At 38.9% G+C, this 15,780-nt stretch overlaps 1 protein-coding gene across 6 annotated transcripts in view; it reads right to left on the bottom strand.

The window, feature by feature from the left end:
* cxxc1a (CXXC finger protein 1a) overlaps positions 1-15,780 on the bottom strand; it is a 47,797-nt gene that overhangs the window by 5,704 nt on the left and 26,313 nt on the right. For 2 of the 6 annotated variants that reach the window (XR_013657266.1, XR_013657267.1), the window contains exon 11: positions 15,335-15,452. The exons of the other annotated variants lie outside the window; for them this stretch is intronic. The gene's annotated coding sequence lies outside the window, so the exon portion shown is untranslated. The remainder of the gene's footprint in view (positions 1-15,334; positions 15,453-15,780) is intronic. 6 annotated transcript variants of the gene reach the window in all.

Raw genomic sequence — 15,780 nt, 5'->3', positions numbered from 1 at the left:
GAAGATGTGTCAGTCTCAGTCTTGTCCTGAATGTCAGTTGACGGCACCATTTGGAAAGGAGGAAAGAGCGCCACTTATTCCTATGCTCTTCATAGATGTACCTTTTTCTCATATGGCTATGGACGTTGTAGGCCCGCTTGTAGTGGGGGTCATAAATACATCCTAGTAGTGTGTGACTATGCCACAAGGTACCCAGAAGCTTTCCCTTTGAAAAGGATTAAAGCCCGCCAAATAGTCAACTGCCTCATTCAACTGTTTTCCAGAGTTGGAATTCCACATCAGACCATAACAGATCAGGGCACCAACTTCCCCTCAAATCTGTTAAAGGATGTCTACAGGCTGCTCTGAAATCGAGGAGTTAAGACTAGTCCCCAGACTATCCCCACGGCCTTGTGGTGCGGTTCAAAAAGACACTGAAGTCTATGTTAAGATGGTTTGCCAATGACACTGGCTTGGACTGGGGTCAATGGCTTCCATTTTTGATGTTTGCCTACAGAGCGGTTCCTCAGGCATCCACAGGTTTTTCACCCTTTCAGCTGATGTATGGACATGCAGTGCGAGGGCCCTTTGTTCTAAAGGAACCTGGGAGGGTCCTGTCCCACAGCAAAAGAGTGGTGAGCTGTCCTATGTTCTGAACATGAAAGACAAACTTGACAAGTTTCAAGCATTAGCCACTGCCCACGTAACACAAGTTCTACAGAAGCAGAAACGTCACTTTGACAAAGCTTCCAGGAGGAGAGTTTTCCCAGGAAGGCTAAAAGGTTCTGTTGATGTTACATACATACGAAAGCAGCTTTCTGGTGGCAAGGTCCCTACAAGGCGACAAAGAAAACAAAAAAGAAAACGGGCCCTGTAACCTATGAACTCGTCCTTCCAGTAAATCTCAGGTTTTGTGTTAACTTTTCAAAGTTGAACGCTGTTTCTGCTTTTGACTCCTATCCTATGCCTTGGGTGGATGAACTAATTGAATGCCTGGGAAATGCAACATTTCTCACAACTTTGGACCTTTGTAACTTTGTAACTTTGGACCTTTGTAAAGGGTACTGGCAAGTACCTCTTGGGTACTTCTCACAACTTTGGACAAAGGTCCAAAGTTGTGAGAAATGTTGCATTTCCCAGAATGGGAAGACTCAAAAGATTTGACCACATTCTGAGTACCTAGTGGCCTTTTCAGGTTCAGAGTAATGCTATTTGGTCTGCACGGAGCACCAGCAACATTTCAGAGGTTGGTGGATGAAGTGTTGAGAGGAGCAGAGGACTATGCAGCTTCCTACATTGATGACATTGCTGTCTTCAGCTGTTCTTGCGATGAACACGTCCGGCACTTATCAGACATATTCCAGGGGATTCAGAATGCGGGGCTGGTAATAAATGCAAGAAAATTTCATATAGCTAAAACTCAAGTTGAATTTTTGGGCTATGTAATAGGAGGAGGTAGGATTCGCCCTCAGATGGGTAAGGTAGATGCAGTTTTAGCTGCACCTCTACCTAACACAAAGAGAAGGCTTAGATTAGGGGTGTCAAACTCATTTTGGTTTGAGGGCCACATTCAACCCGTCTGATCTCAAGTGGGCCGGACCAGTAGCGTAGAGGCAAAATAAAGCTTTACTCTTGTTTTTTTACCCAATTGGAAAACATGCCTCAACCAACATGGTAGCCTAATCATTTCTTATTACACATTCATTCACAGAGGCCAATGGATCTTAAATGAAATTAATTTCACTTTAAAAAATATTGGTTTGTTCAATTTTATACAGCCTGAATATTTTAATTCTGACACTGAAGCAATCCTGATAATAAATTCAACAGGGGCAATAGAAAAAAATGAAACATCTTCCTAAAATGTAAACGTCCAAACGATGACAAAATTACACTAAAATAAACTTGCAAACATTTGTGAACATAAGAGTTTGGAGTTTATTTATTTATTTATTTGTTTATTTAACAGGGACAGTGCACATTAAAAGCATAGCTGCAATGCGCCAGAATTAGCCCAAAGGCTATTTTTCATCTGTCGTCCCCGGACAGGTGTTAAAATCGTCAACCTAAAAAGTGCGAGGCATGAATTAAATACATTAATAGAAAATACACATGTACAATAGACAGTCATTTAAAATACATGAAACATGCTCATTGTGAGAAACATAAAAAACAAATATAAGACACAAAGGTGACAGATCAGACAAGGAGGGGCAAGCATTAAAATAGTTCAATGTAGACATTTTTGTTGTGATATGAACCAGTTTTTTAGGTGCTTTTTAAACAGAGTGAATGTGGTGAGGTCTCTAATATTGTGAGGAACTGAGTTCCACTCTTGTGCTGCTGTTACAGAGAAGGCGCTCTGGCTAAAGGCACTTCTCCGCCGAGGAACTATACAGTCTTGACGAACCGACCCTCTTGTCACTCTTTGGGAAAATGTTCTTATTTTAACAAACTGGCTGAGTGGAGGGGATGACAGTCCATTGATGATTTTAAAAAACAGGCATAATTTTGTATACTTAGTGATGTTTTCCCAACTTAACAGTTTGTGTTTTTGTTAAATGTCACAGTGATGATGTCTTAATGGTTTTTTATCCAGTATTTTAATTGTTTGTAAAGTGACTCCAGAGGTTTTAATGCAAATTTGTTTGCCTGCGACCAGGTAGTGAGGCAGTATGTCATGTGGGATAAGATCATTGCATTCATGAACATTGTAGCAGCTTGCAGTGATAGATTTAATAAATCTAAAATTAGACACGTTAAACTTAACACGGTTACATACTTTCTGGATTTGCGATTTAAAATTGAATGTTGCATCTATTAAAATGCCAAGATATTCAAATTTTTCAACAACTTCTATTTTCTTTCCTACCACAAAAACATCAGCCAGAATATTTTTCCGGTTTGTCTTGGAAAAGAACATTGCAACGTTTTGTTTACATTGAGACTTAAACTCGACTGTTCCAACCATTTTGCAACATGTCCCATCGTTCTGGTGAAATTCTCTTCCACCTCAGATGTGTTTTTGCCATGTGCATAAATGACAGTATCATCAGCATACATCTGAATGAAGACATTTGAACAAACAGAAGGGAGGTCATTAATGTAGAGAGAGAAAAGTAGAGGCCATAGAATGGAACCTTGCGGAACACCTGTAGAGATATGGAGAGGAGGGGAATGATGATGATTTATCCTGACTGACTGAGATCTATTTGATAAATATGATTCTATCCATTTTATAGTTTTCAATGAGAAATAGAATTTGGTTAGTTTAGTCAGTAGTTTTTATGATTTATTGTGTCAAAAGCTTTTTTCAGGTCGAGAAACACAGCCCCAACTACACCACCCTTATCTAATAGAGATTTTATATTTTCTATGAAAAAGCAGTTAGCTGTCTCTGTTGAGTGCTGAGCTCTGAAACCAAACTGCATTGGATGAAGAGAAAAAGGAAGAACTGTTGAGATGTGAAATAATTTGTTGGGCAATAAGTTTTTCCGCGATCTTGGACACTGTGGGCATGATACTGATTGGCCTCTAATTTGAAAGTTACATGGAGTCTCCTTTTTTGTAGATGGGAATCACCGCTGATGACTCCCATGCACTTGGAAATATTGATTCAGAGATGGATTGATTGATAATAATGGTTAAGGGAGATGTTAAAGTTGAGCTGAGTTCTTTGAGCAAAAAAGTATCCATCCCAAATACATCTTTTGTTCTGCTTGATCTAAGTGACCTGATTGTTTGTGAGACTTCAGTTTCAGTGACAGTCATTAAGTTAAATATAGGCTCTGTTGTATTTATGTGACAAGCATGCAAATCATTAGATTTGAAATGATTGGCGATTAAGGAAACCGATTCAATGAAAAATCTATTAAAGGCGTCTGCTACTGTGACTGGATCCTTAGTAATTCGCCATTTACTTTTATTTCTAAAGCTTTTTTGTGTTTTGTGTCCTTTCCTTCAAGTTTTTTCAATTGGCTCCAAGTTTTTTGGAATCCCCTTTGGCATTTTCAATTCTTGTAAAGAAAAAATCTGCCTTGGCCTTCCGTATGCTTTTTACAACTTTATTTCTTAATGTTATAAATTGATATCTTAAACTCTGAGATTTATTTTTTATTGGTATTTATTGCATTTTTCAGTGCTCGGTCCCTCTGTTTCATTAATTGTAGAATGTCAGAGTTCATCCAGGGTAGCAGGTTTTTATTTTTTTTGAATTTGATACTTGAACTGAAGCTTTTAATTGTTTCTTTAAGTGTATTTGTGGATAATTCACAATCCCTTTCACAATCAGTTCCCTTTAACATCCGATTCCAGTCAGTTTGTTCAACCGCATTCTTAAAATCTTCCTTCATGTTTTTTGGAATCCCAATAAAGTCATTCTCTCTGGCAGAAAAATTAAATCTTTTCCTTGATAGCTTTCTCACTAGAAGGAGAAGATTATGGTCAGAGAGGCCAGCTAACATGTTGTATGTCTTAGTTATTCTTTCTGGACGGTTGCTAAAAATTAAATCTATCTGAGAGCTGCTTGAGGTGGTAATTCTTGTTGGGCCCTTAATTAATTGTACAAGATCAAATTTGTCAGTCACACGCTTAAGATTTTTTCTGGCTGATGTATCCTCCCAGTTAATATTAAAATCTACCAGTATAACTATTTCTTTACTTGAATTACAGTTTTTGAGTAGCCTTTCAAATTGTTCATAAAATGCACCATCTGATGAGGGAGGACGATAGATCACAATAATTGTAAATTACATTTGTGGAGATAGTATAATATTTAAACCTAGGCATTCCAGTTCATGAGCATTAGGCCAAAGAATTTCCTTGCACTGAATACTATCTTTAATGTATAGCATGACTCCTCCACCCTTTGCACCTTCTCTGTCTTTCCTGAACAATTTGTAGCCTGGGAAGGTAAGCGCTGCACAAGGGGCATTTTTATACAGCCAACTCTCAGAAAGACAGAGGTAATCTAGGTTTGAACCAGTTAATACGTTTTTTATCTGTTCAGTTTTTGAAATTATGCTTCTGATGTTTATATGTCCACCTAAAATCCCTCTAGGTTTTGATTTAGAATCCCATACTATTTTTGAGTGACTGACAGTTTGAAAGAATGTCCATTTCCGTTTTTTTGCGATCCCGGGATTAAGTTGCTTCCTGTTTACATTGTGCGTCGCCATGGTAACTGAGTGACCGTGAGGAGAAGTTAGAGAAGAAGTCTGATGTCGCTGTTGGTCTGGATCTTGTTTCTTGGTCCTATGCAGTGTGGTATTTGTTTTGCACGGTTGAACCTTTGACTCCGGACTGCAGCAATGCTGCGACGCTCCAGCACACGCCCCGTGATCCTGCGTTCCCACATGACTCCCGCCGCCAGACCACCCTGGCACCGCGGCTTCTACACCATCGGCCCCGGTTCCCCGGACAAGCAGCTCAAGCGCAGTTGTTGTTGTTGGCAGAGGATTCAGCTGATTAGCATGACGTAACAAAGCACAAGAGGGTGCAGAAAAGCATACCTGTAAGGTAGGAGCGATGCTTGTCGTGGCCGCCGCTGCTGGGTTACCTTTTCCCGATGTCCCGGTGATAGGCCCTGGGCATGGGTGGTTGTCCCCGGATAACATCAAGCAGATTGTAATGATAAGTGCGGTGGTTGAAACAGATTTTGTAACAGCTGTTGGACGAGTCCGATTGGTGCTCTTTATCTTGTACAGTGACAGATAAACAAACGTCACAGCCAGTGCGTGGGTTCCAAAGCCAATACTTGTTTTCGCAATTACGCTATCCATTTGTTTGCAGCTGTCAACATAATGTTTGGTCGAATTATGTAGTGAATATAACAATCGAAAACGGTTGTCCACTTTCCTTTGAGGTATTCCAGATAAGGGTTTTAGGAAGTTTAAAAGTACACTGTAAACTAGAAGCGTCGTGATTGCGCCTGTCCCTCCTGCCGCCATTATGCCGCTGGTATGAGTTTTTATCCAACCAAGACAAGACCCAGCCCTTTCTCTCCTGAAACTTCACCAGACCGTTAATATCAGGATTCAAATCCTGTGCAGAAACACATTTACTGTCATTCAAGTGTGCAAAACACAATGAAATGTCCATTATTATAATTATTCATTATTATAAGAATCTTTTCGTGGTTTCTGCCTGAATTTTGTGGCAACACCTGCCTTCTTCCTGACCTTTGATGGAGCGCCATCAGTGACCAAATTTACTTAATGTGACCAGTTCACTCCAACATTGTCCAGCACAGTAACTAGAGAGCTGACTATGTCATCAGTTGTTGTTGTCTCCATCAACTCCAGAAACTCCACTGTGACGGTCTATTCAACACCTTTAATAAATATGCACAGCTGTACATATCTGTGATGTTGGTGCTTTCATCAATAGTGACAGAAAATACAATAAATGACTGGATTCCTTCATAAGTCTGCCCATGTTTCCTCAGAGATGTTGGATCTGATAGTAATTCTTGACAGACTCATGTTTAAGGTCGACTGCTTTTTGGGAACAAGACTTCTGCGGCCTTCAGCATTTTTTAATAAGTTCACCATTAGAAAATGGATTGGATGTTTGCTCCAACTTGTTTGCAATAAGGTAGCTAGCTTTCACTGCTCCATCACTGACGTCACGGCTGCAGTAAATCCAGATGGTTATTTATCGGTGCAGCTAATAGTTGCTAAATCTTTCTTTTTCTTAACTGCAAATGGTGAAACTTTTCTTAGTGGATAGTTTCATAGTGGTGCTGAATTTTATATTCTTGGAGAACCTGCTGATGACATACCAAGCTTGCAGGTTTGCATTCAGCTCCGTGAACAAATAAAACGCTTTCCATTTTCCTGGAAAGCTCAGGACTTTCTCTTCAACCTTTTTTTTTCTTTTTGACAACATTTTGGCCATTAGGGTGTCACTACTAATCATCCTTCAGTGGTGAGGCTCACAAGGAACCAAACTACTGCCCAGACACAGAGCTGTTACGATTCGTTTTTGGCACATGCAGAGTTATGTTGTCTCACCTGTTTTGCTTTTCCGTTGCTCCCCCTAGTGGCGGAATTGCGCATTTCGGTTATTTCTTTAAAAAATCATAACTTGCCACAGGAATGGACTAGAAACTTGCTTTCTTTTTTAACATCCTTGTGATTTTTACTCTTCATGTGTGGGCCGGGGGTTCAATTTTAAGTGCAGTATATCAGCAGGAATATGTTTCCAAGAGAGATGGGGTATTCGACCATTGCTCTTGTTCTATAAAATATTACCTCATCGGTAAATAGTTTTTTTTCAGATGAGCCATCATGCTTTGCAGTAGATTCATAGGATGAAAGACACTAATGCTAGTATTTATCTCTCCAGCTATTTTGTTTTCAAGTACAAGTACATACATAGTGGTAGCCTTTTGTCCTGTGACTCTGAGGAGTAACGGCTTTTTGGTGGGGTTGACAAAGTAGTTGTATTCACTTGTCACCTGTCTGTAATAGCTCATCACTTGTAGGCACATCATGATTAAAAAAACAACAAATGTTTAGACCTGTTTATTGATTTTGTTATGTTTCTCACCCTCTCTACCTGGTGCCCAATGAACAAAATGGTAGCCAAGTCCTTCACTTCCTGTTTAAGAGTTGGGCATAGGAAGTGGAAAGGATTTGTTAGTATACCTTTTGGTTGTAATTGAGTTGTTTCTTTATTGATGCTTGTCTTTGTTTACAGGACTTTAACTGCATTTTTCCAAGACATTTCTATCTTTTGTTGTATATTTTCTTTATTGTTTGGTTAAAGTGGCTTCCTTCCTGGGTGTGGACAGTCAATTAACTGGAGCCCACTAAAGGGAAGGAGCTCAGTGTGAAGGAGCATGAGTGTGTGTGAGCTATGCAGCCAAGGTGCATGAGCTGCAAATAAAAACCTGTTCCTGAACTTTAAGGTCATCTGCCTCCTATGTTAACCAGGCCACTCTAGTCACACCACGTTGTGACACATACATTAAAGAAATTTGGATTCAAGGAAAAATCAAATGTGTATCAGTTCTTTCAATTACAAACCTACACGTAGAATTCAAATCAACAACTCCTTTACTAATAAATTCAATCTAGGAAGGGGAACTAGACAGGGCTGTTGCCTTAGTCCTGTACTCTTTGCCCTTTACAGTAAACCCTTGTTTTTCGCGGGGGTTACGTTCCAATAAGAACCCGTGAAAGGCAAAATCCGTGAAGTAGAAACCTCTGTTTTTTTTACAATTATTATACAATTAAATACTCTATTATACATTGAAAAGAAAGAACAAACCATTTTACAGGCTCAAGCATTTGTTTCACAAATAAAAGTACTTTAGAAATGTTTTTTTCAACAAATAACTTCTGTACTGTCCTGTCAAATAGTAATTTTAATCATCGATGTGAACAGAAGGCTTCAAATTGCAGAGATTAGCCCTGCCCACCGCGACCCGAGTAATTGGATTAAACGGGAGAAAATTTAAAATGATTATGAAAAAAATACAAAGTACAGAGGGACAAATAGTGACTCAGGTGTATTTCACTGCTCTGCAGACTGAGCCGCTGCATCCTGACTCCGCTCTGCAGTGTTTTCTTCTGTTGAAGCCCGCGGTGCAGCTGTGTTTGTTCGGGAGAAGAACATAGTGATAGGCAGTTGTTGTCCCTCTTTTTTCTATGGGTTTTAGAGAAACTCAAAATTGCAAGAGAAATTGCACGTACGTAATGTAAATTTGGCAAGCTGTTTTACTTACGTGTACATATTAAACTGCAATGTTATAGACGCACAGGTAGAGAATGCAGAACACAATGCACGATGCAAATACGTGAAGTAGCGAAACCGTGAAAAGTAAACCGCGTTGTAGCGAGGGATCACTGTATATCGAACCACTAGCCCAAATGGTGAGACAGGACACTCGGCTAACAGGAATAGACATCAGCGGTAAGGGAAAATACGATTGGCCTGTTTGCAGATGATATTATGGTATATTTATTGGATCCAGTCAAATCATTTGGTTATTTGATGAAGATTTTTGATAGATTTGATCCATTCTTCAGATATCAAGACTTAAAGGAATGGAAAATAAAACGGGAAGCCAAAATACTTGTGTACTTGGGGGTGAATATACCTAAAGACCCAGCAAAACTGTATCAAGATAACTATGAACGTTCAAATGTCAATATCAGGAAAGACATAGAAACATGGTCCACATATACGCTAGGATTAAGTGAAAGAATAAATGTTATAAAAAAGAAATATACTGCCACGCCCTCCTTCCCTTGTTTTTAGCTCTACCAGTAGACATACCACAATCCCAATTCCAAAAATGGGATAAACTTATATCCCATAAACCAACCAAGAATACGCTACCACACTTTACAGCTGCCCAATACAAAAGGGGGAGAAGCCTTGCATAATCTAAAAGAATACTTTAGAGCTGCCCAAACACATCGCTTAGTATACTGGTCCAACACATATATGTTGCCTGGTGGAAAGATATAGAACTTTTTGCACCCAAATTCCCAATTTAAACATGTATGGGGGAAAGTGAGATCCTAGCCACTGTTAAAGAGCATTTAGATCTAAATCCAATAACATTATATACCCTCGAGAAATGGTAAGGGTTAGGGTTAAAATTGGGTAAAGAACTTGGATTGCTGAAATGGATAGAATATGATGACAAATTTAGTAATAAAAAGAAAAAGATATCTATAAAAAAAAGGAAAATCCTTAGCAAATCAAGATCATCATTCAATATGTTCGCAAGGCGGGGCCAGATCCAGTACCCTCACCTGCAGTGTTGGGGCACCGCAAGGCAAGGAACTGTACTGTCTCCTGCTCTATTCACGCTGTATATGTCTGACTTCTGCCATAACACCTCGACCTGCCATATGCAGAGGTTTTCAGATGATTCAGCCATGGTTGCCTGCATGAAAGGGCGAGAAGAGGGGGAGTACAGGCAGCTTGTGGAGGACTTTGTCCCCTGGAGCAGGAAGAATTAGCTGCAGCTAAATGTCCAGAAGCCAAAGAAATGGTCGAGGACTACAGACCGCCTTCACAAGAGGAGCCAGTCCAGGCTGGTCTTCCTTCATAGGTTGCGCTCATTTAACATCTGCTCCAAACTGCTGCACATGTTTCATCAGTCTTTGGTAGCAAGTGCCCTCCTCTATACTGCTTTGTGCTGGTGCAGCACCAGTAAGAAGATCCCCCGGCTGAACAAATTAATCCATATGGCGAGCTCCGTGGTTGGACTGAAACTGGCCCCAGTGAAGGAAGCGGGAGAGCAGAAGACTTTGTTCAGGGCCATTGTGACCAATCCCTCACACCTACTGCACCAGGCATTCACGTGTTCATCAGCAGACTACTGTCCCAATGCTGCTACACAGACAGACTGAAGTCTTCTGTCCCTTGTGCAATAAGACAGAACAACTCCCTGACAGAGCCTCAAAAGTTGAGAACCTCATTGAATTTTAATTTTTGAAATTTTTATGGTTTTAATGTATTAGATTTTAGTTTCTGTATATTTATTAAATGATGTTTTTACCATTTTTAGCAAATACATTTTAATTGTTATTGTTTTTGTGGCTTTATGCTTTTTATTGTTTATTTTAGTGTGGGTGGTGAATGCAAGCAGCTTTTTAATTTCCTTGGGAATGAATTAAGCTTCTTCTTCTTCTACAGAGTCTTTCATGTGCCCTAAATACAAAGTTGTAAACTTGTTCGGCAGGTGACATCCAAGAACGTGTGAATATGTGTGAATGTTCCCTTCATGACTCCCAAATCGTCTCCAACACAATTAGGATGTTTTTTGTTGTTTCCTTTTGATTTGGGGTGTTGTGAAAAACCGTGTAATGTTCTGCCATGCAAATCCATTCCAAATTTGAGAGCTGTTAGAAGAACACTATGTGAGACACTTTAGAAACCAATTTTCTTCTGTTATTTTTAGATGTAGCTCAGACTACCATTTCCTTTTACATGTGGACGGATGAACTTTTTCTATTTTTAGTAAAAGAGCAGTAAAATGCAGAGTTAACCCTTTTTTTTTTACTGCTTTTATAGGCATCTGATAAGTTTTTTAATATGCTGTATCTTTTTTTTTTTATTTAGCTTCATTACCCTTCTAAAATATTCCTATATTTGAAGGTGCAGACGTTTACATACACAACATAAAAACACACATATGCTTTTTTCTCTCGCTGTCTGACATGAAATAAAAGTAAACTTTTTGTGTTTTAGGTCAATCCACAATTAACAACATTTTTAGATTTGTTAAATGTCAGAAGAAGGAGAATAGTGTGTGTTTAGACAAGTTTTTATTACTTTGATCAAAGTCAAAAGTTTACATACACTAAGATTACTGTCCCTTTAAACAATTTTAAATTCATGGGACAGTTAAAAGAAATCAGTCAAGATATTAGGAAGACAATTGGGGATTTGCACAAGTCAGGTTCATCCTTGGGTGCAATTTCCAGATGCCTGAAGGTGCCACGTTCACCTGTTCAGACAATTGTACACAAGTATTGACATCATGGGAACGTCCAGCCATCGTATCACTCAGGAAGAGATGGGTTCTGTGTCCCAGAGATAAACTCAACTACTTTGGTCCGATATGTCCAGTACAACCAAAGGACGAAGGCAAAAGATGTTGTGAAGATGCTGGCTGATCATAAGAATGTATCATTATCAACAGTGAAACAAGTACTGTACTGACATGGGCTGAAAGGCAACTCTGCCAGGAAGAAGCCATTACTCCAAAAGAAACATAGAAAAGCCAGATTAAAGTTTGCTAATTGACACAAAGATTAAGACTTTAATTTTTGGAGACATGTCTTGTCGTCTGACGACACTGAAATTGAACTGTTTGGCCACAATGACCATCGTTATGTTTGGAGGAAAAAGGGGGAAGCCTGCAGGCCTTGGAACACCATCCCAACTGTAAAACATGGGGGTTAGTCGCATCACATTGTGGGGTTGTTTTGCTCCTGGAGGGACTGGTGCACTTCACAGAATAGATGGCATCACGAGGAAAGGGTAGTATGTGGAAATATTGAACAATATCTGAAGACATCGGCCAGAAAGTTAAAGCTTGGGGGCAAATGGATTTTCCAAATAGACAATGACCTGAAGCATACTGCCAAACTGGTTACCGGATCTAAATCCTATTGAACATTGATGGTCAGAGCTGAAAAGGAGTGTAACTGCAAGGCCACCTAAAAACTTGTTAGGAGGAATGGGCCAGAATTCCTACCAAATCTTCTGAGAAGCTTGTGGAAGGATATCCAAGACATTTAACCCAAGTAGTGCAGTTTCGATGCAATAGTACCAAATACTAATGAAATGTATGTAAACTTTTGACTTTGATAAAAGTAATAAAACTTGTCTAAAAAGCCCTTGTCTCATTATTCTGACATTAAGCAAATAAAAATCATTTTGTTAATTGTAATTGACCTAAAACAGGAAAGGTTTACTTTTATTTCATGTCTGACAGCGAGGAAAAGAAAGCATATGTGTGTTTTTATGTGGTGTATGTAAACTTCTGGTTTCAACTGTATGTAAACAAATCTTGGTTTCCAAATCCCAATGTTGTTTTTAATGCCTTTTCAAAAAACAGTATGAAACTGCTTTGACTTCACGATGCACTTACAAGTCTCAGAGGAGGTAAGACCACGACCATGGTCTGCTTCCAGCTTTATCTTTAGCTAAAGTCTGCCTTGGTTTTAGTTCAAGAAAAGTCCAATACTTCACCAGTGTGATTGTTTGTGGTTTCGCAGTGTTAGCAGCAGTATATAACGATACTAAGTGCCAGCAGTTACTTGTGCTATGAATAAAACACTCAGTCGACCTCATTGGGACAAGATGGCCACTTGTTTCTTTTTAGGATTTTACTCATACTAATAATTATATTTGCAGTTGCTTTATTTCTTTTCATTTTCATAAAACAGCAAAAATGAAAGACTGTACAGAAAATATTTGACATGGGAAATGAAAGAGAACATCTTTTACAACATCATGATCAACAATCCTACCCGTTTTCAAGCTCTTCTTGCATTCCTTGCAGCTGATTACCAGGATCAGGTGTGTTCAGTCAATCAGATTGTGGAAACACCTGAGTCAGCCAATCAGAAGAAAGGGGGCAGGAAGAGCTGGAAAACACTTTTTTTCCCCAGGTGGATTCCAGGCTCAGGGTTGGGCAGGCCAGGGGGGTATTCCAGAAAGCAGGTTATGCTAGCTCCCACGGTAAATTTGAGGCTAAGGAAGTTGAAAACCTCAGCTTTCGGTTCCAGAAATGGAGGTATGTTTCAGGGTAGGTCAAGTTGCCATAGCAACTCATGCTCTGAACATAACCTGGTCTGGAGCAGGTTTAGTTGAAGGTTAGTTTGTTTACAGAGAGGTGAAGCAGCATGGCGTGTCCATTTGAAGATGATTTAGTGGATGAAGAAGCTCAGATAATACTTTTTCCACTATGAGAGGGTGATTAGACCACATATGGATGTTGGAAAAAGAATTTTTTTACTGCTGTTACTGCTGTTTTTTACTGCTGTTAGATCGGCACCGCAAGGGATTGTGGGATACCCTTGGCCTGTTTGGACGGATTTGGGTTTAAGTGTGGCTTTTTGACCAAATGTGTTTAGTTGTTTAGCTGTTTTACTGTGTTTTGCCCAGTTATTTGTCCTGCTTAGCTTAAGCCTTTGCACCATGAGTTAGAGGGAGGGAGAGGATGATGAATATATATATATAGCACCCCTACAGTCTAATAATGTAATGACAAGGTTGGAAAAATCCTAAATGAATGAATGCTCTTATTGCATATTGATTCATTTTTTTAATCGTTATAAAAATAAGTATATCTGCTGGCTCAAACTTAGACACGAGAGTTCAAAAATTGTAATTCATTAAGATGGAAAAAAATTAACTGAATTGGAGTAATATGACATTTAGTTAAATAAATATGTAAATTTGGGTGTATTAACAAGTATTGAGTTTTATAGACGTAAGAAATTTTGTTGAATAAATTTAACTCAATTATTTGTTACCAATAGAAGTAATTCATTAAAGGTGGAAAAAATTGGATAAGTTATATATATATGCGTTACAAGGAAAATGGAAATAAGATCAGAAACTCATGCGTTTACTTTGTCTGTTATTCAAGAAGAAACTCTTTTCTTTTGCTGATGATGCAGCCATGTTACTTTTTTGATGGACGTATAATCTTCATACGTCGTCATTTAAATTTCAGACTCCGTCTCACTGAAGTATAGTGCTCTCTTTTCTTCACCACGCGTTTCCATGGTGACTCCAAAATTCGACGATCCATTGAGAATGTCTTTATGTACCTGCCGTGCACGTGCATTAACCCAGGGTTACCAAGTCGAGCGTAATTACGTTAACTCATATCTGGTCTTTTGGAACCGACATACCCAGAGTAAGCAAGTTCAGGTGGATTTCAGCCAGAGTTCAAAGTCAGGGTAGTTTAAACATGCTTCCTGGAATACCCCCCAGGGCCCTGTTCCAAAAAGCAGGGTATGTTCCATGCCAAAGAAGGTTGGTGGATATCCTCCACTATCGGTTTCAAAGCCGGTGCTTATCTACAGGGTATGTAAATTACCATAGCAATTTAGTCTCTGAACATAACCTGCTCTGGAGCAGATCACATATCAATGTCCTATTTTATTACGCAAATTTTTTTAAACCTTGCTTCTATGTACTAATAGAAATGTGTCTATTTATGTTTAAGAGTAACTATAATGGTATATATGGATATTTATCTGTTTTTATTTTTTTTACTTTTACTTTTATTAACTTTTTTTTACATTATCATCTTAAGTTTTATATATATCAATGTACAGATTTTTCTTTACTTTTTGTTTGTTTGTTAAAATAAATACATTTCAAATCCAATCAAATTACATTTTGCGGGTCAGCTGTCACCACAGAACATTCTGTGCATTTCTGTGTTTGTTTGCAATATGGGATGCAGAGTATCAAAATGCAGAAAAAGTTAAAGAACTATTGGTTCTGTCTCCCTGGTGCTGAAATGACTCTTACACATATTTCTACAGCTCCCTGAACACAAACGTCTTCATGGAATGAAAGAGGGTTTCCTTTGGTAACACTTTCTTTTACATGAAAATCCATGGCAGACTTATTTTAAAGATTTGATATAGTCGTGTTCATATCTAGTTAACCAGGATTTTTGGAAATGATATGCATAACCACAGTCTTCCTCTATAGGTACCATGGCTGAACTATGGGATCATTTGAATCATTACAGGACCCTCCAAAGGTTATTTGCTGGGGGATCCTTGTCTGCCCCATATGATGATTCCCTACTCTGAACCTGAACCTGAACCAGTATCAACGTGGCTCACAGCCAAACCTGAGCAAAGGTGGAGATGACGGTTGGCATCCTGAGGCTTGGGGGTCAGTCCTGAGAGGGCCTGTGACATCACACTGGCTTGTATTGACCTCCATAGCCACACTAGGAGAACCCTAGACTGATTACACAGAAGGCAGAATGATCAGACTTGATTTGCTTAAATCAGTCTCTAATAACTATGTTCATGAAAACATTTGAAATAATTTCATCTCCTGAAAGAAAAAGGGGATATAGATTTGTTTTGATTACATTAAACTGTATAAGATTTACTGTGTAACAGATTCATCTTCACAAACTGTACTTAGGTCTACATTGTGTAGATGTTAAACACTTGCCTGCTATTAAAACATTGTGAAGGTCTTTTAGTGACAGCAAATATGTTTTTTTTTATTATTTCTTTTAGCTGCAGAGAGAATGGAATAAAAATGACTTAATAGCCCTACATG

The sequence above is a fragment of the Oryzias latipes genome, chromosome 7 (assembly GCF_053564925.1).
Source record: "Oryzias latipes strain Hd-rR chromosome 7, Olatipes_Hd-rR_3.1".
Lineage (NCBI taxonomy): Eukaryota > Metazoa > Chordata > Actinopteri > Beloniformes > Adrianichthyidae > Oryzias > Oryzias latipes.
This window is presented reverse-complemented; position numbering and strand designations above follow the sequence as displayed.